At 37.5% G+C, this 26,475-nt stretch overlaps 1 protein-coding gene across 3 annotated transcripts in view; it reads left to right on the top strand.

Annotated features, from left to right (window-relative positions):
• Positions 1–2,594: 2,594 nt before the first annotated feature.
• LOC119793080 (zinc finger protein 469) overlaps positions 2,595–26,475 on the top strand; it is a 90,554-nt gene continuing 66,673 nt past the window's right edge. Inside the window, exons 1-2 of one of the 3 annotated variants that reach the window (XM_038300057.1) lie at positions 2,595–2,744; positions 21,114–21,219. The gene's annotated coding sequence lies outside the window, so the exon portion shown is untranslated. The remainder of the gene's footprint in view (positions 2,745–21,113; positions 21,220–26,475) is intronic. The other 2 variants (XM_038300058.1, XM_038300059.1) reach the window with 2 other exon arrangements.

Below are 26,475 nucleotides of genomic sequence, written 5' to 3'. Positions count from 1 at the left end.
ATAAGTATTTTTTGTTTGCAGAAATGGCATCCCATTGAACAAGGTTAGGGTTCAAATGAAATCTCCTGGTAAGTTTGCTCTGAAACAGATACACCTTCCTCGCAACAAACAAGCTGAATTGCTGGCATTCTGGGAAAGAAGTGTTAGAGCTATTAAAAAGGGTCAGTTCTGAGGTGTGTGTGTGTTGAATAAGAGTCAGTTTCATTGTGACATAGTTGTTAGTGCCAGATGGGCTGGGTCTGGTCAGTTAAGAAACTTATCATCTCCTGGGATAACCAATGCAATTTATGATTATTAATTATACTAAACAGGTCCAAACAGTGCCGGTTGGGACTGTTCCTGGCCCCTATTAAGGCCCCTACACTTAAAACAACATACACCGTTGGTTTCTTACGATGATGAAGATGATGATGTGATCCCACAGAAACCAAAACTGATTGGTTACTTCAATCAATTTAACTTTGAACATTTATTGTTCTACTTTCACAATTATTAAAGTGTTACACTATTAGCTTTAGCTATATTAACATATAATCACAGCTCTCATTTCCTGGATCAGGGGTCTGCAACCTGCCGCAAGTAGCTCTCTGTCAAGAGTTGGCAACCCAAACTGTGCAAAGAGCCATATTGGACCAGAAAAAAACAAAAAGCAAATCTGTCTGGAGCCACAAAAAGTTTAACCCTCTTAAATAAGCCTCATATGGCAACACAGGCTCTAAGTGTATTAGCCCACTATAAAAAAGGACTACGTTGGCTTAAATATATAATAAGCATTCATGATTAAAGGTTTAGCCTGGAGCAAATGTCACATCATGTGACTACTCTGCTGTACGATATTTGGTGCTTTAAGTTTAAATTCCATTACAATATTAATGTATAAGGTTTTGTTGCATTGATGAAATTATAGAAATTATAGATGAATTATAGAAAGTAAATTATAGAAATATTTTTTGTGTTATTTCTTTTATTTTGAGGATTCAGGGGAAAAAATGGAAGAAAGTTCATATACCTGCATCAGAGTACTACCTGTTCCATCTGTGAACAGTTTCCCATGCTCCGATCAAAACTAGCAGCAGTAGTGGAGTTTGGAGACGCAACCCACTTCTTAAATTTATCTTTGTGCTTCTGTAATTTATCCAGAAGTTCTGCAGTTGCACGTTTCTCTCATTCCCAATTTAGGGTTCGGCTACAAATTTAGCATGCCTTTCCTTAAAATCCCTTTCCAAATTACTCTTTTTATTACTTGACAACTTGTAATTATAAAGGAAACATGATCAATCTTTTCTGCATTGGTAATGAAATCAAATGATTCGGTCCATTCTTCTTTGAATCCTCTGTTCTCATCAGCTAGCATATTTTCTTTCCCTTTGGGATCCATTGTCCGAGACACACCTACCGGTTTGTTTAAAACAGCCACCTGCCTGGCACTGCACCGCGCTGAAACGAGTGTTGCAGGCTATGATGCAAATCTTTGTTGACAGAAATGTTTACATTTATTGTTTACATTTATTTATTATACACATTTTTGGAGAAAACCATGATTTGTTTCCAGTTCCCATTAAAAACTAAATCTAAATATTTTCCTTTGCATTTGCTATTTTTAGCTCACTGTTTTACTGTGTTTGAGATGCAAATGGTTACTCATACATTAATTGTGTCTCCACATTCAACAGAGAGTCAATGCGCTTTGATCCTTAAAAGTATCAAGCCTTTGCAAAAATGAGAATTCCAAAAAAAGTTAAAAAAAAGCAAAACCAAAAAAAAAAACAATCCTCTGGACTTTTGAAGAAGAAGTTTGAAGATATTTTGCTTCCCATCCAGGAAGCTTTTTCAATTCAAAGTATCAGAATAAGCGTTGAGTTTGAAGCTTTGTAGAGAAAAAATTAGAAGAAAAAACTGTGTGAGTTTACTGTCTCAGTTTACAGTTTCCTGAAACCAAACAACAAAACAAAGCAAATTGGTAGTGAAATCAGAAAATATTTATTCGTTACCGGACAGGGAGCTCTGGACCTTTATAATGCACCTGCATGCACAGTTACATAAACGGATGTTTCCTATTATACAGCTGCACACCAGATGTACGTTGAGTTACTTGAAGTCATATAGACATTAGATAGATAGATAGATAGATAGATAGATAGATAGATAGATAGATAGATAGATAGATAGATAGATAGATAGATAGATAGATAGATAGATAGATAGATAGATAGATAGATAGATAGATAGATAGATAGATAGATAGATAGATAGATAGATAGATAGATAGATAGATAGATAGATAGATAGATAGGTTGTAGAAGCAGAGAGCAAGGCAAGCAGAAATTGTGGTTTGAGAATTGGCAGAACATCAGGAAGGCACAATTGGTTGTAGGAAAACTTATTGGGACAAAGACACAGAGAAGAAATTAAGCTGGTAAAATATGCCAGTGGAAACGACATAGTGATGAGAAAGTTAAACTTCAAGCAAAGTGAAATATTCTAATCTTTTCTCCCCCGAGGGCGTTTTTTTGGAAGCCTCTATCATCGGTCTGGGCAGGACTCATTTGTCCTTCTATCCCTCCCATCTCTCCTCCTTCCTTCTGTCTTAGTTCACGACACACCACAGCTGAGTGCAACTAGTGCCACACTATAACTACAGGTTGAGCAGTGGGTGAAGGAAAGGGAGGCAGAGGAAGAAGAAGAGTGACTGCTGCACACCTGATGTACTGGAGTTTGAAAAAGGGACTGTGCAGCATAAAAGGGTGAGCTGAGGGTAAAATATCTTCACAATTTTTGATAAATGTGGCTATGCTTTGATGTGCATGGGAGATAAAAGGGGTTTTGTTTATTTTTTATTTCATTTTTTTTAATCCAACTTAGTAGAGGCTGCTATTTGTATTCCACTGTGCAAATTATTCTTGCATTAGGAATCAAAATGTTGAATGTTTTTTGAGTGCTTTGCTTTTTCAAAATCAGTTTGGTTTCAGCATGAATCATAATGTGAGCCGAGATAAAGAGACACATTGGGAGCCAGTGCATAAGGGTGGATACAGTTGTGCACATGCATTTGATTAATTTTACGTTTGCTTTGATTTCAATTTCTGAGAGGGCTCCAGGAGTGAGGTATTGTTCAGCTGTATTATCAGTGGACACTCACTTAGGGACAGACAAACCAAAGACTCAGGACCTCATCTGGACAAAATATGGGCTGTCTACAGGTTTTGTTGTCACATTCAGAGTAGTGGTTTCAAGCTAGAAAAGATTTGTATTTCCAGAAGGAATTGAATGTTTTGACACAGACAAGAAGCAGAAATCAGCTGTAGAAGATTGACAGACTTTTTTTTTCAATATAGATGTTGCAAGAAGGCACGTTTTCAAATCTGTGTTCAAATACTGTAGTATGATGTGGCTGCACCAATCATTCTGCTCATACCTGTAGTGATACTGTAAACCCTTGGCTTCAAAATGCACTGTTTTGTTCTTTTTATTTTTCTTAGATTTATCTGTCAATTTTAGCCCTGCAGCATTCAGCTGGCACTTAATAGAAAAAAAAAAAGATTTCCAGGGTGTGGCTGCTCACCATGTGTCAGTCCTGTGGAAAAATAGGCAGAGAGCTCCAATGCTTCTGCAAATTCATCTCTTAATTTATATGTTCCAATCCACCAAGTTGTCCTCCTCATCTCTTCACCTGCAAAACTTGCGCCTGCCCTGTCATGCCAATCTTCTGCTTTGTGCCAGCCTAACTACAGCATTCAGTTTAAAAGTGGAAAACCATACCTGCTCCTGCCAGGTGTGGCATTCCCCCTGTGTAATAGCAGTGCTGTATTTTGCCAGGTGTGCCATCAGCTTGTCTGAGTGCAGGAGACATGGATTCTGCACTGCACGTGTGTGTCCTGGCCTGTTGAAGGTTTTGTTTGATCAATGCACAATATAAACTGAGCAGTTGCACATGCTGATATGATCTTTTTATTGGCACAACGTGTTCACATCGTAGACTTTTCTGCCAAATAAGTGTTGTGTTCAATATAATTAGCTAAGGTTACTACATTCCACCTCCGAGGCGAAAGGAAGTGTGTGGGTTCGCTTTGAGTCAGACTAAGCAGTAGTAAGGCAATAAACCTTGGTTTATTTCTTGCAAAATGTATGTGAATGAATTTAATTTGTTTGCTTCGTACATTGGTGCCATATATTATCCATCAATTTAAACTAAATTGATTGGACAGAGAGTAGGGGACACAATTCCAGGAGCCAGCGATTACAATTTTGTTTCCACTATCAAGGGACTAATACTCGGTATTCCTTTAAAATGTTTTATTGGCAAATTGATTGATTTATGAGATTGGATGCAACAGGACATCAGGAATGCAGATGTACAGATGCAGAACTGCAGAGTCCGCTGAGAACAATATAATATGCATGTGGAGTTTGACAGAAACTGAAAACGCTGGCGATCTAAAACAGAAAAGCTAACGATTGTCATTCACAGCCAAAGACATTAAACGTCAGCCAAATAAAAGGATGTGTCAGTGGTGCAAAGACGTGAAAAACAAGTTTTGTCCTGCTTTCTGACAACTTTTTTGGCCTGGTGTACAACGCTTGAGCCGTCCAATAAATTCTGCAGCAATGAAATCCATATCTGAAGACTTTTTAGCCTACATTTCTCCCCTTCTTCCTGCTTTGCTCCTTTAATCAAAACCATATATGAATGTTGTCCCTGACTGAGACTGACTGGCAAAGCTATAATATTATTGGTCAATTAAACATTCTAACCTGTTATTTTGGTCATATTTCTTAAATAAGTATTTTAGATTTGGTTTCTTTGTAGCTTTATGCATTTCTTTTTATTTTACTAAATTTCCTCTGTCTTTTCTCTTTGCGTCTCTTCTTTCTGGAACCTAAAACACAACTAAAATATGTACTGTGTTCTTCCATATTAAAGAGGTACTGTAACAAACTGTTGGCAGACTGCACATTTGAACCTGAAGTGTTTATTAAAAAAAGGCAGGTTGGCTGTTGAAAATAGACATGCCCACTTTTGTATCTATGTGTTCATGCAGAGTAAGATACTTTCTTTTTTTAAGAGAAAAACTTATGCAAGCCCTCACCTGCTCCTCAATGCGTGTGCAAGTGCAGACCTTATGATATTCCAGAGAGTTGGTTTTAATTAAGGTTGAGGCAAAGTGGAAATATGTGGTTATGTACTGCAAGCAGACAACATTTAAGAAAAATCTTAAGTTCTGTCTGAAGCATGTAATGTGCCTGGTTAAAGATGGCTACAGTATAGCATCATCAGGAGAGTTTTGTTCAAAGTTAGCAAAATCATTACACCTGAATCCCTGAATGAAAATCTAATTTCTTGAAACAGATCATTTGCATCTTGAAAGTTTGTATAAGGAGCCAGTTTCCCCATGATAATTAGATTAAATGAAAATAATTGTTCTAACTCCACCAAAATTATACTACCTACAGCATAGAAGTCATTGATCTTATGTAACAACTCTTCTAGAAGCTCTGCCTGGTTTGCTTTTTGAATGCTCTGTTCAAACTGATTTGAATATTAGTTAAAACTAGGTTGATGTGAAAGCAACAATCAAATTCAAATTAGCTTGTTTATAATGCCTCACATCTCAGCAAATGCAATCTCAAGGCACTTTGCAAAGTAAAATGAATCAAAGGATGCAGACAGATTGGGAAGAAGTTGCTGTTTTTTCTAAGTAAATTCCCCAGATTGAGTCATTGACTTGCAGCCTTCATTCCTCCTGGATAATCTGAACAACTTCAGAGTTTGCCAGGTTGTCGCACATATCTGCATTAGATTTAAATTTAAACTCTGACCATGTCATTATAACAAATCAGATATGATTTAAACAATTTTTTTGTCGCTCTGTGTGTTTAGGGTCTTTGCACTCCTGAAAAGTGAATTGCTATATTTGCCTCTTTCAGTTTTCAGTTCTTTCCACAGATTCCTGATTCAGGTCTGGACTTTGACTTGGCCATTCTAACACCTGAATATGTTTATTTGTGAACCATTCCATTGTAGATGATAATTATATATATATATATATATATATATATATATATATATATATATATATATATATATATATATATATATATATATATATATATATATATATATATATATATATATAAAACTGTTTTCTCACCCCTCGTGGGGTGGTATGTGTCATCCTCAAGCTCGGGTCCTCTACCAGAGGCCTGGGAGTTTGAGGGTTCTGCGCAGTATCTTAGCTGTTCCTAGGACTGCGCTCTTCTGGACAGAGACCTCTGATGTTTTACCTGGAATCTGCTGTAGCCACTCTCCCAGTTTGGGGGTCACAGCCCCCAGTGCTCCAATTACCACTGGCACCACTGCCGCTCTCACTTTCCACATCTTTTCTAGCTCCTCCTTCAGTCCTTGGTATTTCTCAAGCTTCTCATGTTCTTTCTTCTTGATGTTGCTGTCGCTTGGGATTGCCACATCTATCACTACTGCCTTCTTCTGCTGTTTGTCGATCAACACAATGTCTGGTTGGTTAGCCATCACCTGTTTGTCAGTCTGGATCTTGAAGTCCCATAGGATCTTAGCTCGGTCATTCTCAACTACCTTAGGAGGTGTCTTCCATTTTGACCTTGGGACTTCCAGCCCATACTCATGGCAGATGTTCCTGTACACTATGACAGCTACCTGGTTGTGGCGTTCCATGTATGCACTTCCTGCCTGCATTTTACACCCCGCTGTTATGTGCTGTATTGTTTCAGAGGCATCTTTGCACAGTCTGCATCGGGGGTCCTGCCTGGTGTGGTAGACCCTGGCCTCTGTTGATCTTGTACTGAGTGCCTGTTCTTGTGCTGCCATGATTAGTGCCTCTGTGCTGTCCTTCAGTCCAGCCTTTTCCAGCCACGGGTAGGATTTTTTGATATCAGCCACTTCTTCTATTTGTCTGTTGTAAACGCCGTGCATTCGCTTGTCCCTCCATGATGGTTCTCCTTCCTCTTTCTTGTCCTCACTTTTGGTTTTCTCCTGCCTGAGGTATTCACCAAGCCATTTGTCTTTGGGGGCCATCTTTCTGATGTACTCCTGGATCTTATTTGTTTCATCCTGAACAGTGGTCTTGACACTCACTAGCCCTCGGCCTCCCTCGCTACGCTTGGTGTACAGTCTCAGAGTACTGGATTTGGGGTGGAACCCTCCATGCATTGTGAGGAGCTTTCTCGTCTTGATGTCAGTAGCCTCTATCTTCTCCTTTGGCCAGTTTATTATACCAGCGGGGTATCTGATGACTGGTAGGGCATATGTGTTGATCGCTTGGATCTTGTTTTTCCCATTCAGCTGACTTTTCAGGACCTGCCTTACTCTTTGTAGGTATTTAGCTGTGGCAGTCTTTCTTGCCATCTCCTCGTGGTTTCTGTTAGCCTGTGGCACCCCAAGGTATTTGTAGCTGTCCTGAACATCTGTTATGTGGCCTTCTGGTAGTTCAACCCCCTCAGTTCTGATCATCTTCCCTCTCTTTGAGACCATGCGACCGCATTTGTCCAGTCCGAATGACATCCCAATGTCGTTGCTGTAGATCCTGGTAGTGTGGATCAGTGAGTCGATGTCTCGCTCACTCCTGGCATACAGCTTGATGTCATCCATGTAGAGGAGGTGACTGATGATTGTTCCGCTTCGGAATTGGTATCCGTAGCCAGTCTTTGTGATGATCTGGCTGAGGGGGTTCAGGCCTATGCAGAACAGCAGCGGTGATAGTGCATCACCCTGGTATATGCCGCACTTGATGGTGACTTGTGCTATTGGCTTTGCATTGGCTTCCAGACTTGTTTTCCACAGCTTCATTGAGTTCTTGATGAAGGCTATTAGAGTCCTGTTGATCTTGTACATTTCCAGGCATTCCAGTATCCATGTATGTGGCATTGAGTCATAGGCTTTCTTATAGTCAATCCAGGCAGTGCACAGATTTGTCTGCCTGGTCTTACAGTCTTGGGTGACTGCTCTATCCACTAGTAGTGGCTCCTCTGGTGTTGCTGCCTATTCCCTTCTGGGAAGGGTGCATGTATTGAGCCATGTGCCTATTCATCTTAGCCGCTATGATGCCTGACAGGAGCTTCCATGTTGTACATAGGCAAGTTATTGGCCGGTAGTTGGATGGGGTTGTTCCCTTCTGCGGATCCTTCATGATCAGGATTGTCTGTCCTTGGGTTAACCATTCTGGGTGGGTCCCATCCATCAGTAGTTGGTTCATTTGTGCTGCGAGGCGTGCATGAAGTGCGGTTAGTTTTTTCAGCCAGTAGGTGTGGATCATGTCAGGGCCTGGTGCTGTCCAGCTCTTCATACCTGCCGCTCTTTCTTGGACATCTGCCGTTGTAACGGTTACTGGTTCTTGTTCTGGAAGATTGCTGTGATCTGTTCTTAGATCTTCTAGCCACTGAGCATTGGTGTTGTGGGATGCCTCCTTCTCCCATATGTTTCTCCAGTACTGTTCAGTCTCAGCCCTGGGTGGATCTGATCTTGAATTACCCTGCCACTGTTAGTACACTTTGGATGGGTTGGTGGAGAACACCTGGTTTATTCTCCTGGCTTCTGCTTCTCTTTTGTATCTCTTTAGGCGGGTGGCCAGGGCGGCGAGTCTTTGTTTGGCAGTTTCCAGAGCCTCAGTAATCGACAGCTTGTTGTACTTAGGTAACCTCTTCCCTACACCTTTCTGCAGGTCTGAGAGCTGACTAACCTCTCTTCGTGTTGCCTTGATCTTGGCTTCCAGCCTTCTTCTCCATGGGGGCTCTGCTTTGTGGCCTGTGGTGTTTATCTTATAGCCAAGCATCTCTAGGATCACTGTAGCTGTGGCGTAGGTCAGCTCATTGGTCTCAGTTATATCTTTAGTAGGGATAGTATGTAGTGCTGCATTTACATCTTCTAGAAGACTTTCAGAGGGTACTCTGTCACTTAGCCTTGGCAGTCTTGGTCGTCGTACTAGGGGATCCAGTTTCGTTATGATCTGCTGTCGCAGGTCAGCTGCCCTTACGTTTAGTGGCCTTGTTGTTGTTGGGGCTGGGGACCCAGTCTCTTTGTGTTGGGGTTGATGATATTAGTATATATATATATATATATATATATATATATATATATATATATATATATATATATATATATATATATATATATATATATATATTGTCTCATTGTCTTGTTGGAAGATCCAACAGGTTTTCTCTTAGAATGGCCCTATATTTGTCCCCTTCCATCTTCCCATCTATTTTACCCCGCTTCCGTGTCCCTGCTGAAGAAAAGCAGGCCCAAACCATGATACTGCCACCACTATGTTTGACAATGTGGGTGGTGTTTTCGGGGTGATGAGCTGTGTTGCTTTTACTCCAAACATAACGTTTTGCATTGTTGTCAGAAAGCTCTGTTTGGGTGCCATGTGACCAGAGCCCCTTCTTACTGTTTGCTGTGTCTCCCAGGTGTCTTGTGGTAAACTTTAAACAAAATTTTAATGGATATCTTTCAGAAATTGCTTACTTCCTTAAAGGCCAGATTTGTGCAGTATATAACTGATTGGACTATGGACAGAGTCTCCCACCTCAGCTGTAGATCTCTGTAGTTTATCCAGAGTGATCATGGGCCATTTTGCTGCATCTCTGATTTTCCTGTTTCAGCTGAAGGTTTAGAGGGTCGGATGGGTTTCATAGATATGCAGTGGTCCTTCAATTTCAGTATAATCACTTGCCCTGTGCTGCTTTGGATTTGTAAAGCTTGGGAAATCTTTTTGTATTCGAATCTGGCTTTAAACTTCTCTGCAGCAGTATGTCAGACCTGCCTGGTGTCTTCCTTGTTCATGATGCTCTCTGCACTTTTAAAGGGACCTCTGAGACTACCACAGAGCAGGTGCATTGTTTACGGTGCATTCTATTAATCATCATCAGTCATTTAGATCAACATTGGATCATTCAGAGATCCTCACTGAACTTCTGGAGAGAGTTTGCTGCACTGAAAGTAAAGGGGCCAATTAATTCAGTTTTTTATTTCATAAAAAAATGTAATATCCAATAAATATTGTCCCACAACATGATTTTGCCTCACTTGTTGTTAATCCTTAACAAAAATTAAAATTTTTTATCTTTATGTTTGATGCCTGAAATGTGCCAAAAAGGTCAAAGAGTTCAAGGGTCATACTTTCACAAGGCAATGTAAGTATGAATACTTTATTTAGCTACTAAGTATATCATCCAAATTTTGATTTTCAAGACACAAAAGCTATCGGTTTTAGCTCCAGAACCAGGCTCTTTAGCGCCCTCCATTGCGAATCACTGGAGCTTTTTCAAAACAAACAAAATGGATATAGATAGATTTTTGTTTGTTTCTTTCTTTTAATATAGCGTGTAGGATGACAAAACATATTTTTTAATATTTTCCTTTGCTGTAAATATTTCTATAATAATGGATTTAAACAAACATTTCTACCAACAAAGATTTGCGTTGTTGCCTGCAGTACGCGTTTCAGCGCTGCATGATGCCAGGCAGGTGTCTGTTGTAAACAAAGCAGTGGTGTACTGTAATTAAATTATATTTATTTATTTTCATTTGAATAGCCTACTTACCTTATTAAAAGGCTGCTTTTACAGGCTAATTGTATTGCACTGTTGCCCAAATAAGGGAGAAAAAGAGGACTGTGTTATATCTGTGGTTAGAAGAGAAATACATTTTTATATTCACACGGAGTTTTGAAATTACAGGATTCCTATAATGCATATTCCATTTTTTCCTCCAAATCCTCAAAATAAAAATAACACAAAAAAATCTGATTTCTTTATTGTATTTCTATAAGTCCATCGATTTAAAAAATACTGTAATAGAAATTAAACTGAAAGCAACAAATATTGTACAGCAGATTAGTTACATGGTGTCTCATTTTCTCCAGGATGCAGTTCAGGGAAAATAAACATTTAATTATGAATGTTTATTTTGTATTTAAGCCTACTTAGTCATTTTGATAGTGGGCTAATATACACTTAGATCTCTTAGGATGGTTATATAATACTTTCAAATTCTTGCGGCTCTTGACGGATCTGGGTTTTTTTTTTTTTGGTCCAATATGGCTCTTTGAACATTTTGGCTCAGCAACCCTTACTGCAGCCCAACAAACCTGATTCAGACTCCCAGTCAGATTATAATGACTCGCAACTGGAATATTATGCAAGACTGCCAAGCAGCTGTTATGTGGATACACAAAACAACGATCCATACAGCACATAATAATGAAAATATATGTAAAGCAAGGCGACAACCACTTTTACATGCAAACCCCTACGACCTAATCCGTCAGTGGTTGTTTCCTCAAATCCATGACGCTTGAAAGTCCTCGAGCAGGTTGGGGTGGAGATAAAACATAAACACAAATTCTTATTATTTCATACATTTATATATATATATATATATATATATATATATATATATATATATATATATATATATATTTATATATATATATATATATATATATATATATATATATATATATATATATATATATATATATATATATATATATATATATATATATATATATATTAAGACACAGAAGTATTAATGAGTTTCACAGATGTTTTGCTCTAAGTGAGCTATTTTTTTCCCTAGACAGATGGATCAGAGAGAATTTATGATTTGGTATTTTTGCTCTAGGACATCCTGAGCAGGAGCAGAACAAGCTCACACAGTTTCTTTTACCACCAGAGTTATACCTGCACCATTCAAAAAAATGGTTCAGATAGCTAACCCGGCCAGAACATCTGCCAAGCTTATTAAAGCTGGACCTGCTTATATTTCAGAATTATATATTAGTAGTAAAGGTATAGAATCCAAAACTGTTTTTATGTTTTGTTTTTATATTTTTTGTTTGAGAGGTTTTGTCTAAGAGAATATCTTGGAACTGAGGCACTCTTTTTTGCCTCTCATTTCCTTTTTTCACCAACAGTGTGGTTAATAACAATAAAGCAAAAGAACAACCCTCCTTTGAAAATAAACCTGAATATTCTTTAATCTAACTGGGAGTGTGGTAACCAAGCAGAGATACAGGACGATGAATCAGAGGAAATTGGCGTTATTTCATTTTCTTGCTATGTTCTGTGTCTTCAGATAGAATGTCTTGCCACAGTTATTTTGGGTAAAAGAAGAATGATCCTTTTCTAAAAGACACAAATACTTAAAAGCAGTATGCAGTGATAGTGCCACCTTTCAACATGGTAGCATGGCAGTGACAAATATTGCTTTTGTCCCAAGCCATGTGTGAATTTGCATTTGAGTGCCTACATGTGTGGATTTGTGGTCACACATGTGTGTCTACATAGATGGATTTTGTCACACTACTTAGACTCCTGAACTTTTTGTGGTCTCAGCCCTGTGGTCTCATTGACTTGGTGCATTCAGACATTGTATATGCACACATAGAAAAACACACACACCCACACAAACAGAGATGAATCAGAGCACCTCGAGGTGATTCCCAAAGTTGTGGCGCGAAGTGTGACAAAAAACCACACAGTTGTACATTCCCAGACTCTGAGAATGGGATCCCATTTGCAAAATGAAACAGTTGCAAAACGAAGGATATGGAAGGAGGGGGGGTGTGCCTGTCTGATTACATCTATGTGTTTATCTGCATCTGCACATAAATCTCATCCATGCATCTGATGCTATTTTAAGGTCTGTGGAAAGGAACACTTATCTCTGATTTGGGTTTTTTTATGAGACTGAGTGTTCTTTGGTAAGCTCCCATACTTCAGCATTTGAGGCTGTCTAAATTACTTTATACCACATGCTAATTCTAGCTAAAATTTAATTTCTAAATGCTAGACTAATCATAATGACTGGCTCCCAACTTGCAGGTTTAAAGGGGATTTCCTTCAAGCTTCACTGGTAGTTCACGGCTGTATTCACTACCGCTTCAACCTGTCCAACTTATAATTATTATACACACAATCAGATGATGGTAAAGACACATGCTTCATACAGCTGGTGTTAAAGGTCTGACTTCACCTTGAAACCAAACAAAACTTTGTCAGCTGGTAAAATTGCATATAAATGCAAGACTGATGGAATTGGATGACTTGCTGTTAGTGTTGAAGGAAACTCTCAAAATGAACACTTGGTACACACCTCTTGAGTTTAGTCCTACAGAGTTTGAGTAGTTATGTTGCATTTCTGCTGTTTTCCTAAAGTGCATTGATGCACGTTTTCTCTGAAAACTAACCAGTTTGAAAACTAGTTCCAGAGTGTAAATTTGATGGTCTGCATTGCCGTGTACAAGAGTAAAACTAAATCTTCCCAACTGAGAGGCCCTGGTGCATGTATGACTTAATAGTCACTCTTTTGAAATTCAGTAGTGTTTGTAAGCAAGTGCATGTTATAGAATTTCATAAGAACATGCCGCCTACTTGCTTGTTAAGAGTTATACAACTTTTTAGCATTATACTAGTGTTTCTTAATTAGTAAAGAAGAGTATAAGGGGTGGCAAAAATCAAAATAAGACGAGTAGCATGAATTTCCTTTTGGTTTTCTTACACTGACCCAGCTAAGAGTTTGAAAGGATTTAAATTTGGTAGTTTGCCAACCTCTTTTATCTGCTTCCATGTATTTAGAGGCATCATTGGTTTAACGCAGAAAATGTTAACTTTGAGGAATTGGAGCCTTTGCAATTAGATATAGAAGGACTTTCTTGCATGATCATCTGACTGTAAACCCTCTGCTTACCCAGAAGGTTGGGATTTCTTATTCGAAAGCATTATCAGACAAATTTGAATATTAGAAACTATTACCAAATGTTCAGTATATATTCCGGCTTTATTTAGGATCTGAGTGATTCAGAAAAGTGTAACAACTAAAGCTCTTGAGCCCTCTCAATTATTGTATTGGTATTATCTGTATAAAGAAATGTATAGGTCAGTCTGATTGAAATCTCATTATATTTCATTCATTATTTCAATAATATGCTACTAATTCAGTTTAACTTTAATTCAGATTTGTTCAATTCACTTTAACTTGCTGCAGTTCTTAATCAAATAGATTGGCCTTTAACCAATTCTAGGTAGTTCAGATACTAAATCAGTTTCTGCAATATTACATTTATCTGTCAGGTTTAATTCAACACAGACCAATTTAAAACATATTTTAAGACTCCATAATCTATGCACGTCTAGCTATTTGGGTCACTCTGTACAACTCAACGGGTCACAGAGAAACACAGAGACATACTGGATAAACAATCCTACATGCACGCACAAATTCATTTTGCTATGTAGAAAGATACTATAGAGCTTGCCATCTTCAAGTCCTCAGTTTAATTCAATGTAATTCAAACAACTACATAATTCCTGAAATATTTGCATTATTTAAAAATTTGTCTTAAATTTTGTTACCCTCTTTTTGATAATGATTTCATCATAACTGTAATTCAGCTCGATGAACACAACCTTTCTCTAAAGAAAGAAGCGTATGAGGCTGTTATATAATGAAGATAAAATCAATACTCTTATTTGTATCCGTAGGTGTCAAAAAATACTATTCAAGCCAATAACAGTACCACTACAAATTAATCTAACCCTTGTGTTAAAAACTTAAAAGCCACAAACTGTCAATACGTGAAAAACTATTTAGTCGTGTAAATTGATGACTGCAAAACCGACATCCCGGTCCCTAAAGGGCTGATCTTTTGGTAAACCTCATCTTCCCAATCCGTGTATTCTCAAACGCATTGATGCTAAAATCCTCTACTCTGCCTTGTATTAATAAATCCCATAGTCATTCAGTCCATTCTATAAATCCATATTAAATGGGTTTATTCTGTCAAAATATATTATATATGGATAGTCTTAACAATGGAATAAATAGAAATATGAACACTGATTTAGATGATGACTATTGAAAGTATTTAAAATGCAAAAACAAAAAAGCCCTGTACACTAATTTTATTATGCCACGTTTATATTTGGAGATTCAGCAGGGATTGGCTGGAGGAAAGAGTAAGCAGTTATGAGTGCACAATACTACCATCTGCTAGCCACATGTACACCCGACAGCACTAACATAAATCTACACTGCACTAAGCAATGCAAAGCTACATTCCACCAGGCCAAACGTGCACTGGCTGGATACATCAACAGAAATATGCAACTCATGCCTGTTTCAGGCCATGCTCACAGAGATATTGGTCTGGATCAAAGGGGGCGAAGATGAAACACACTGATGTGCAAAGAAAGTAAATCACTCCTTTATAAATAGCAACAGCAGTTAACAATGTACAGTTAGAAATCATGGCATTATTGAACGCATTTAACAACTTGTCAGCATTTATAGAAAAATAATGCATGATTTAGTAGCAGAGGTTTCTCCATATTAAAATTCTTTAACTCTAGATAAGTGCATAACAGTCCTCTCCACTGGTTGGAAATCTGTTGGAGGTGGGGGTGGGGGGGACAGTGCTCAACTACAGTGTCCGATTTAAAAGTTGTTTATAATAGAAGAGCTCGTCTGTTCTTCTGGTGTGGTCCCTTTGGCCATCCACTACAGAAGGAGCCGTAGATATGCAAACACAGAGAGCACACTCACACAAACACACACAGTTACAGGTCACCGAGGTTAATGGCTAGCTCAAGCATCGGAATGTGTAGATGAGTCCAGTGTTAACTCTGCTATTCCGACGACTTGAATGAACACTTGCAAAGTTGATTCTTCCCACCATCCTTGTAAGGTGGCGGTTGCTATGCTGGAAGGTCAGACACTTAAGAGAGCAAAACAAGATTAGGGAGAAAAGCATAGTTGATTGGAGATGTTTAGAAGAAAATTAAACTAAAATGGGACAAAAATTGACTAGACCTGTTTAAGGTGAGGTATTTCTTTTTGTATGTAGTCTTGTGATAAATCCAATACTTGCTCCTTTTATGTAATCATTCTTTAAGAGAGTACTGCCAATGTGTGGCCAGAATCACACACTTTGACTTGTAGAGGTTCCCCATTGAAAAGAATTTGATTTCTTTCCATAAAAATAATAACATTCAGATGTTATTATTCAGATGTTAACCACAATATTTCCACACTAATCTGCACTTTCACAGTAACTATAACATGTCCTTGTCATGCCTCACATGGCACCTCATTAAGACAGCTGCTGTAAAACAACACAAGTAAGTCTTGAGGAAAACACATGCTTTACTTACAGAGAGAATATTGACTTCTTTGGTTTCAAGGGAGATTTTCTTGGTTCAAAACCCTCTTTGGCCTTCTATTCTGACAGATTATCTAAAGAATATAAAATAATATCTTTGTGGTCAGTGAACATTTGCGGGACATTTTTGGTATGATTTCATGGAATTTTAAATTGATTGAACTTATTTATGGTAAATAAATGAATTAATGACATGATGGGCAGAAATAATTGACCACTAATTTTATGTTTTCTTTAAAAGACACTGTTGAGTTCTAATGTTCAGAAACTCTGTTTGAAGAGTACCTAGCAAAACAAGATTGAACGGGCCTGACATCATACACATGCAGAGCAGCCGTTGGAGGAGAGCTGAGGAAAAGTTTCAAAGAAAATGGATTTTGAATCAAAACAGATACATACTATGTTCAACTTTGGTTTTATTATGCAAGACATGCTCAGCAAAATGGATTTCAGCAAAGCATTCAGCAAAGAGGTATTGGTTATAAAGCATAAATGTTATGGCTATCAAGTAAGTATAAGTATATAAGTATATTTCAAAGATAAAATCCTAATGTGGTGCCAGTTACTTGTGGAAATTAAATGCTTATAACTCTCCTTTTTAATAAAGTTTAGAGTTAGAGTGGCTCAGGTTATCCTTGGGTATCTCTATAGTTATTCTGCTATAGGCTTAGGGTACTGGAGTACGTGGGAAACACTTTTCGTCATTCTGATTCATTCTTCTATTCTCAAAGTCTGAATTATTTGTTAGTTCAACCCACAACTTTATGTTCTTTCACTCTGGCCTAGTGTTCTGTTTAGCTGTGACACCATCCTGGAGGGAGATATCAGCTGGGTTGCTGACAACAACAACTTCTATTATAGACGATAGAGTTTGGCCTATATTTAGGTATTTTGTCCTTCTTCTCTTCTAGATATAACTGTAAACTTTTACCATGAACAACTGCGTTTCCTCTTTTTCATCCTTTTTGACATGAAAACGCTCTCACAGCCCATCTGCTTAATTGTTTATTTTTTAGCCAGAGCCACCTACAATACAAAGCTAGGTCCCCACTACCTTTTCTAAATTACTGTCCCAACTCTTTTTTGAATCAGTGCTTCAATATTGCATATATCTGTTTCCATCTCCTTGAACCGCGTGTTTGCCTTGACAGAAGGCCGCTCATACTGAGCCTGATTCTGCTGGTGGTTTCTGCTTGTTATAAGGGAGTTATTCATTTCCACTGTTGTTGCATGCATGCACGGTGTAAAGGAATACTACTGTTGCCACATGCTTATCCAGGAGGAAATCCTGCCGTCATTGCAAGCAATAGATAGAAAACTTTTAGCCATCCTGCCTGTATGATTTGATTGAATCGTCTCTGTGAAGTGCCTTGAGATGAAGTGTTGTGAGTTGGTGTTATGGAAATATACTGAATTGAATTGAGTAGAGGCAAGACTAGCCAAGTTTACTTGCATATCTCATTATAGCAACATGGCTTTTTTAAGTGCTTTATATGATGAAAACCGAGGTATATGTCAGGTCTGGACAACAGAATTGAATATTTAAGAACCTTAATAGAACAGTTAAAGAAACCTCTAAACTAATTTTTTGGCTCTTTATAAGAACAGACTTTCTGATTTTTGCAGTTCTCTGGATATTTGTTGCAGAGAAAGATTGTGTGCTCCTTTTTTCATGTTTGGCTCTGATTTTAAGGATGTAGATTAAATGATAACCAGAAAACCTGCGCTGTGGAAGGTTCATATGAAAAATCCTTAAATCTTTAAAATAGATTATTTTACTAACATATTTCGAGATAAATTGCGGCAACACTGTCATCAGTTGTAGGAGTTTGCCTTGCATTCGAAGGGTTGACAGTTCAAGCCCCAGCATCAACTTTCAATGTTGTTGTGTCCGTGGGTAAGACCTTTCAACTGCATTGCCTGCTGAAGGTGGTCAGATGACCCGGTGGTGCCTGTTTCTGGCAGCCTTGCTTCTACCAATGGTCCCCAGGTCAGCTGTGGCTAAAATGTACTCTAGCTCACCATTATCAGGGTGTGAGTGTGTGACGAAATGAATGACTGAATTTAGGTTAAAGCACTTCGGTCTAGCCTCCTGACTTGAAAAGGGCCAATTACCATAAATTCACTAAAATAAGTCTTTAAAACTCTGTCATTGGACAAGGGGAGAAGCCATAATTATTAACTTAATAAAAAAATGAACACTTGAAATATATCACTCTGAGGCTAATGAGTATGTGTTAAAATTTTAAAGAAAGAACTGTAGATTTTTACTCAACTGATGTATGATCTAAAAAAGTACTTATTCATCACAGAATTTATGAAGGGGTAAGTTGTATTTTTGACTTAACAAACACTAATCCTATTTCAGAAGATGATTACAAACAAAATCAAATAAGAGACAAGGGCCATACTGCAATTGGTTAACCTAACCGAGCTTAAAACTTCGTCTTTCTCTTCTTCACTGCTCTCTTTTATCCTTAGCCAGACAATTTAAACATGTAAGATGTGAAAAAAATATCCAGACTAAGAAGAAAGACAGTACAGTTTTGAAAGAATGTGGCTCATATTAATCTGGAAATACGACTTTAGCTCATCTGAACCAAATTACTGGTTTGAACTCGCTGTCCTCAGAGAGAAGAACACCACCGGCAGCCCAGATGGGCAAGGAGTGGTCGGCAGATCTGTCGCCATGACCACAGAAAGCACACGAACCCCTGGCCAGTTGAGCACTGTAGCTGTCCTTTCATACAGCAGATCAAAAGTCTTTCTTTGTTTTTTTTGGGCCAGGATTTCATGCACGGGGATTGCAGCTCTAGAATAGAGGTTTTAATGCTCTTTCTCTTTTTTGAGCTCTTTCCTTCTAATTTTGTGGATTGAATATCTGCTTTATATGGAAGAAAATCTTACAAAATAATCCAAAGGTATAAACAAAGACATAATATAGTTTCAAATAGTTTTATGGATGAATAAAGGGTTTTGTAGTTTTGCTGGAGGTCATGAAATCTACAGGTAGAGGAGGTTTTTGCTGAAACCTGCCAAGGCTTGTAATCTCCATAAGGACAGTCAGGAACAAGTAATCTAGAGTCTCTCACTGTCATTAGAAAGAATTTTAAAATGAGATTCCCATGTGATGTGGATATACTATCCTGTTGCTCTTTTTTCATCCACTAGAGAGATAGAAAATTTCTATTATGTTCCAAAGTAAGATTGATAAGACCCTGACAGATGTGAGAAGCGCAACACATCAGCTGCCAGCTGTGAGGAGTCAATCTCCACTTGTTGCTTGGATCACTCATTACATCACCTACTGGGCTTAAAGGCCAGTCGGCATTCATGGAGTTTTTTTTTAACCATGCTCAGATGTTTTCTTCCTTGTATCGTCACTCTGCTGCCGTCATCCGTGTCCCAGTATTTGCGTATTGAGATGCCAGGAGACTTTCATTTTATGGAATGTCTGCCTGACTGAGGAGTTCCACACAGGCAGACGTCTGAGCTTTTCTTCTTACATCAGCTCAAGTTTTCATGTTTAAAATATTTACAACACAGAGGAAAAAGTGTGATTCCTGTGCAGCTTTAATATTTCATGGAATGGTTCATAAGTTGTTTTCCAGATGTCTCTGACAAAAGTCTTTAAGAGAAACCATCAGGAGCATAGCATTTGAGTGACAACAGGTGAAAGAGTTTAAGTTTGGGGATGCTTTGGCATGCACTCTCTCTTTGTTGTGGACACTTATGCTGCCAGTCACATTTAATGGATCTACAGCTGGAAACATATGGAGATAAAGTGGTATCCACAAAATTCATTTGAATATACATCACAGTGATTGTGGAGTTGAACATAAAAAAAAGTATTTTAAGACTTTTTGGCCATACACATCTGTCCCTGCATGCCTTCAAAAGCTCATTAACAGATGCTACTCTACATAAAACTTACCTACTTTTATAGTTTGTTTCAGTTCGGTTATAACATTAAGTAATGGGACTATACTGCTAACCTGTGCACAACATTTAGTTTTAAACCAATTCATAGTGTTAACAATAGTGTTGACAACAAAAGTAACAATATCCACTGTATGCTATCTGTATAGTTTGATGTTTGTGGAGTGTTATGTTTTGCGGTTTTGCAAAAAATTATTCATTACAACTTATTGTTCATAAAATAAATAACAATTCTTATTAAGCCAGCAATTTAATATCCTCCTCTGATATGACTTTGATACTCATCCCACATCAAAACAGTTGGTAGAGACCCAGAAAAAGCCATTAAAGTGTTTATCTTTTATCACAATACTATTATTCTGCATGTGTCACAGGTGATCACAATTCATGTTTAATTAATGTTACACTTTGTATGATCCCTTGTTGGATTTAACAAAGATTAGTCTGTAATTAACCCTATTTTATGTTTTCATTTTTATTTGAATAAGACCACAAACATCCGCTTTTACTCGTAAGAAGATTATCCATCTAAAATGTCTAGAACAGGACAAGTAGAAAAACAGTCATTACAAAGAAATAGGTATCATTTGGCTTAGAGATACAATGTTTCCTACAAAAATAAGTTAGTTCATGTCATCTAATATATAATGCTCAGTTTATCACTGCGTACTTCAAGAAAACAAACAACCAAAAATATATATATTTTTTGCTTTAAGTCTTCTTTTTTGGTCAACATGTACATCAAAGTGTATTTCGGCTTATGGTAAAAAGTTTGAACAACGGCAAACTGAGTTGTGGGTCTGTCTTTGGTTTTTGTAGAACTCAGATTGAAGACTTAAGATGTCCATATAATGAGGATATCTTGATATCTGAGCCATCTTTTTTGTTTTATTTTTTCCTTTCTGGCCCTATGCTTTTAGGGCAAATATCAACCTGTTCATTTACCTATTCAAATACTCAATAACCACCTATTTTCAGTCCACAGATTCCAGTAAAGAAGTCACGATGCGGTGATATGTGGACATGATTCCTGAGGGCTTTGGAAGTGATACAGCCCCACAACGTCAGAGAGCGCCAACATACAGTACGTAACAGTTGGCATTAACTGCCTTTCTACATTTTCATACTTCTTGCAAATTTAACTTGAAACAAATTAATTTGAACAGGTTAGGGTTTCTTACCTAAACTTGGTTATCTGACCAAGCCAGGCCAATACAGAGATTTGGAACATCCATGTTTATGATATAAGAAAAGACAAAAACATCAATATAAAACAGTGAAATTTTATGTATATATAAATATAAATATATATATATATATATATATATATATATATATATATATATATATATATATATATATATATATATATATATATATATATATATATTTTTTTTTTTAATAAAAGATCTCTTTGAACCAACCCCTTATACTCCTATACCAGGTCTATGGTTCCTTCATCTCAAGCTCAGGTCCTGTCAAGAGGCCAGGGAGATTGAGGGTTCCTGGCAATACCTTAGCTGTCCCTAGAGCTATGCAATTCTAGACTGAGATGTCTGACAATGCTCCAGGTATCTGCTGGAGTCACTTCTCTTGTGTGGGGGTTACTGCCATGAGTTCTCAGATGACCATGGCAACTACAATTGCCTTCTACTTCAAGGCTCTTTCTAGTTCTTCTCTGATCTCTTGCTATTTCTCAAATTTCTAATTTTGTTTTTTCCTAATGTTTCCATCATTTGGGATGGCCACATCCATCAGTACGGCTGTCCTCTACTGCAAGCTGGTTACCCATACACACACACACACACACACACAAACACACACACACACACAAACACACACAGTCGTGTTTTCATGACTTATGGGGATATTTCATTGACTTACCATCATTTTATATGGCCTAACTCTAACCTAACCCTAACACCAACTCAAAGAAAAGAACTGTACTATATGGGAACTAGGATTTTGGTCCCCATAAGTACTTAGGTCCCCATGACGTGACTTTCTGAACAGGTTAAAATCCCCAAACCATGATAAAAACAAGTCTCCACACAAACACGCCAACACACTGTATATATGTATATATATATATATATATATATATATATATATATATATATATATATATATATATATATATATATATATATATATATATACATATATATATATATATATATATGTATATATATATATATATATATACATATATATATATATATATATATATGTATATATATATATATATATATATATATATATATATATATATATATTCAGTTCTTCACCTGGGAAATTTACATTTATTTGTCTTTTTTTCCATCCTGCTCTCTGTGTGGTGTCGTAAGATACAAATGGGGCCTCATCCAACCAAGTGGCCAGTGGCTAAGACAGCTGAGGCACTGTATCAGGTTATATTTATTCCTTTTGGAAATAAAAAGTCTACTAAAAGACAAGTTGTTGCAAGGTTTCATAAGGTTATAGAGGCAGCATACAAAATGCTTCAGTTACAACAGTTTTAGAGAGATTGTTAGTGCTGCAAGTACTTCTGCAACTGTTAAATTAGAGTTAGGATATTTATCCCCAAGGAATAAATGTTCTTGTGTTTAAGGTTAGGATTTTCGCACATTTAAGTCTGAGATTATGCCGTCACACTAAATGACTATATTACTTAGGCTTTTTATGGCAAATGCCAGTGATAGTAGAATAGAAGCATATCTCTGTGAGGTGTCTGATCTCCTCTACAGCTTGCCATTTGGTGTTTGTTAATGTCATCTGTATTGTGCTTTTCATTTAATTAACCTGTGACCTCAGGAAAAATATCCCCGTGGGAGCGAGAAATGTTACTGTCAGCGGCACACTCGTGGGCAGTGGTTTTATATGCAGACTGGCATTATCTGCATCTCCTGCTCCTCTCAAAAGGATAGGGCCACTAAATATACCCTGTGAGGCCTTCCCAGGCTCCTTCTGGGCTGAAGAGATTCAGCCGCTGCTTGGGCCGAAGGCCAATGACATGACTGGCGACCTCCACGGAAAGTATTTTTAAGGTCAATTACAGGGTTTAGTGCTTTTAGATGGCCGACTGGTTCTGAGGAGGCCTCATATTAAAAGGTTTATGTGGGGAAGAGCCAGAGATCTTTGCCCTAGCTCACCCCAGCTTTCATTGTTACCACAGACCTACCGAGGCTCTCTGTCCTGGAGGATGCCTAGAGTAGTACAGCAAGCACAGCACGTGTCTATGCAAAGAAAAACAAAGTCACCTCCTTGACATTAACTACTAGTTTAACATTGTAAAATAGTACATTTCCTATGAACAAGGGAAACTTTTTCAATATATTTAAAAATAGAATATTGAGATCTCAACACAACAACTTTTTGATCAAGATAATTAAAAAAAAGTAATACTTACACAGAAGTGGTACAAAAAATATTAATCTTACTGAAAAAAACACGGTGTAGATAATTGTTTCATAAAAAATGTATGGTCCAGAATATATTAATATTTATCTCTAGTTAAGATCTCAACATTGACATGAAAGTAATGATTCTGCAGCGGTTGAATTCTCAGTTTGAATGTTGGTGCTAACTTGAGGAAGTAAAGGGACTGGTTTATTTGCATAAGCATTAGTAAAACTTGCAAATGGCTGGAAAACATTACAGAAGGAGAGCAGGTGTGTGCGAGTGAGCCAATAGGTTGCGAAGTATCGCATCGGAAAAGCTTGATGGAACTGGAAAAATTAGAAAGGATCCGGTGCTTGGACCGCTCGCTGCGATCGGATTAATGAAGGACCGGTTTTCCCATCCAGGCTCAGCAGCGGAGCACAGCCTGCTACCACACGCAGGGCTCCAACACTAACCGCCAGCCTTCACACCCTGCCGCAGCAGCAGGCTGCCAGCCGAACCAAACCCAGCCACCTCAGAACCAATCCGATTCCTGTGATCTCCTCTCTAAACAAAAGCTTAGACTCTGGTTTAAACTAATGAAAGCACAACATCATCTGAGAGATAATAAACTTCCACCAGCTCTGCATAAGATCAGTGCAGCGGTGATTAAACCAGCGAGTATTAATCAAACCACTAAGACTCAGATTGCTTCCTATTCGTCCTCTTCAAACGATAAGGAGTAAATATTATACACTCACTATGTAGAATGACTACTTCCTTACTCAACTAGCGTCATGGCATCCTAGTAGGTCACGTGACCGAATGAGGAATTCTGGGTCGTCTGCTATCTTAGTGAATTATTTTATGCTATTAACAACAAAATGCTGGAATTTTTTTATCTTGGGATGTATTTCATCTCGTACATACTATAAAATGAGAACTATGAGTATGTGTTTTCTGTTTGAACTTTAAATGCTAATAATACCTGCCTGTTGCATGTCAGAACTATTCCCTTCCCAAGCAGCTTATGTAATTAGTACAGTCCTCTGTAATTCTTGTAAGCAAATTAAGGTATTAAATGGTTTCCAGACAACATGGAGACAAAAAAAATACTCAATTACCATTTAGTAAGAACAAAAATAACCCAGATGAATGACAAAATGTCATAAGTGTGAACTATTTTTAATTTTTCCAAGTAAAGACAGTGTCACCCTGTACCATAAACCGATGCCAAATCATAGTAACCTATAGGCTAATAAATTACCAAATGGTCTTAAGGACCATTTTACCAAAAGTATTTTAAACTAAACAGTAACATGTCCACTATAGAAACGGTAACTCACAAAAAATAGTTTATGGGATTGAACATAACTGGGGGACATCATTAAAAAAGTGCTATTTATTTTATATGAGGTCATGTATTTTTCTATATTTCTTTTACTTAGGTCAAAGTATACTGGTAGCTTTTTAGATTAGACATAACTTGAGGTTACTGGTTTTTATTAGTTTTATTTAAACAGAAAACTAACGCCTGTCAGTGGGGGCTTCCTTAGTTGGCTAACCTCTATGACTCAGGACCTACAAAAAAAATATCAAAGACTAATTTTAGCTGTATTTAGTTTTTTTATACTGCATGGACACATGGATATATCCATTTCTTATTTTTTATTGTTTATTTGGTTTACTTTATGGGAAAACATTAGTTCTGACACAACATGTAGGTATTAATAGGGTTTAACAGACTTACACATCATCAATAAAAATAATCCTAACACACCTTTAATTTAAAGATTTTTTGCCAACTTTAGATTATACATAATCTTTTCCTTTTTTATTTTAATGTCCTGAAAGTAAAAACTATATGATTTTGCATGATATTCAGCTGAATTCTGACGCATGAATAAATTATTTGTTCAAATGTCATTAACAAATTAAGATATAATGAATTTATCCATACAGACAGATTGATAACAGTCACATTTCATAGGTCATTTTTAGTTTTGTCTTAATCCCCACACACACATACACACATCTTCAAAAACACCCATATGCACCCAGGCCACACAAGTAGACCCACTCAAGCTGACCAAAGTTCAATATAGATGAGCATCCTGCAGGATGATTTTGGTCATCCTTATAATTAATTCCAACACGAATTGAGCTGGCCATAAATACAGGTCTGTCAAGATGTGTTTTACCCCACAGAGCGGGGAGTGGCACAAGGTACAGTAGACACCATTCACTCCTCAGTGTGTTTGGAAATGGGCAAAGGGAATGTTGGAGTTGGTGGCTTTGGTCTTGCTGAAGAGTAAGTTATTGATGGGACAAAGTAAGAGGACTGATTGAAAGGCCCATTTGTGCAGATGAGGGCCAGGCATCTGCGTGTTTGCAGTGCTGTGGCTCTGCTGCAGCTGAAAGCGAGCTCTATGTACCTTCCTCTATTTTCATCAAGTCACATCAGTTTGACATTATAAAGAAAGCATAACTCAAAAAATTAATACAGAAAAGTGTTTAATTCCTGTATGAATTTGCTTAGTAATGTTATGTTATTATAGGAATGGCTTTATTTTATCATCAGCCCTTTAGTTATCTGCACAGTTTATAAAAGGGCTAGCAAGTAAGGCACAAATTATACTGTGATTCCTCAACTATATTCCTTCCTTCCTTCCTTCCTTCCTTCCTTCCTTCCTTCCTTCCTTCCTTCCTTCCTTCCTTCCTTCCTTCCTTCCTTCCTTCCTTCCTTCCTTCCTTCCTTCCTTCCTTCCTTCCTTCCTTCCTTCCTTCCTTCCTTCCTCATCAACAAAGATAACTTCATTAGAAAGGAGTTATATTTTTGTTTCAAGTTTATATGGTTTTACATCGTAGTCTGTCATTTTCTATCAGAGACAAATTTTCTTGTTCAATGAAACTGATTTTTTTTTTGTAACAGTTAGGAAGAACATATGTTAAAATAAAA

Source organism: Cyprinodon tularosa, unplaced genomic scaffold, assembly GCF_016077235.1.
Source record: "Cyprinodon tularosa strain WSP-4 unplaced genomic scaffold, ASM1607723v1 ctg44, whole genome shotgun sequence".
In the NCBI taxonomy this organism is placed as follows: Eukaryota; Metazoa; Chordata; class Actinopteri; order Cyprinodontiformes; family Cyprinodontidae; genus Cyprinodon; species Cyprinodon tularosa.
The sequence above is the reverse complement of the archived record's forward strand: the minus strand, read 5'-3'. Positions and strand labels throughout refer to the sequence as shown.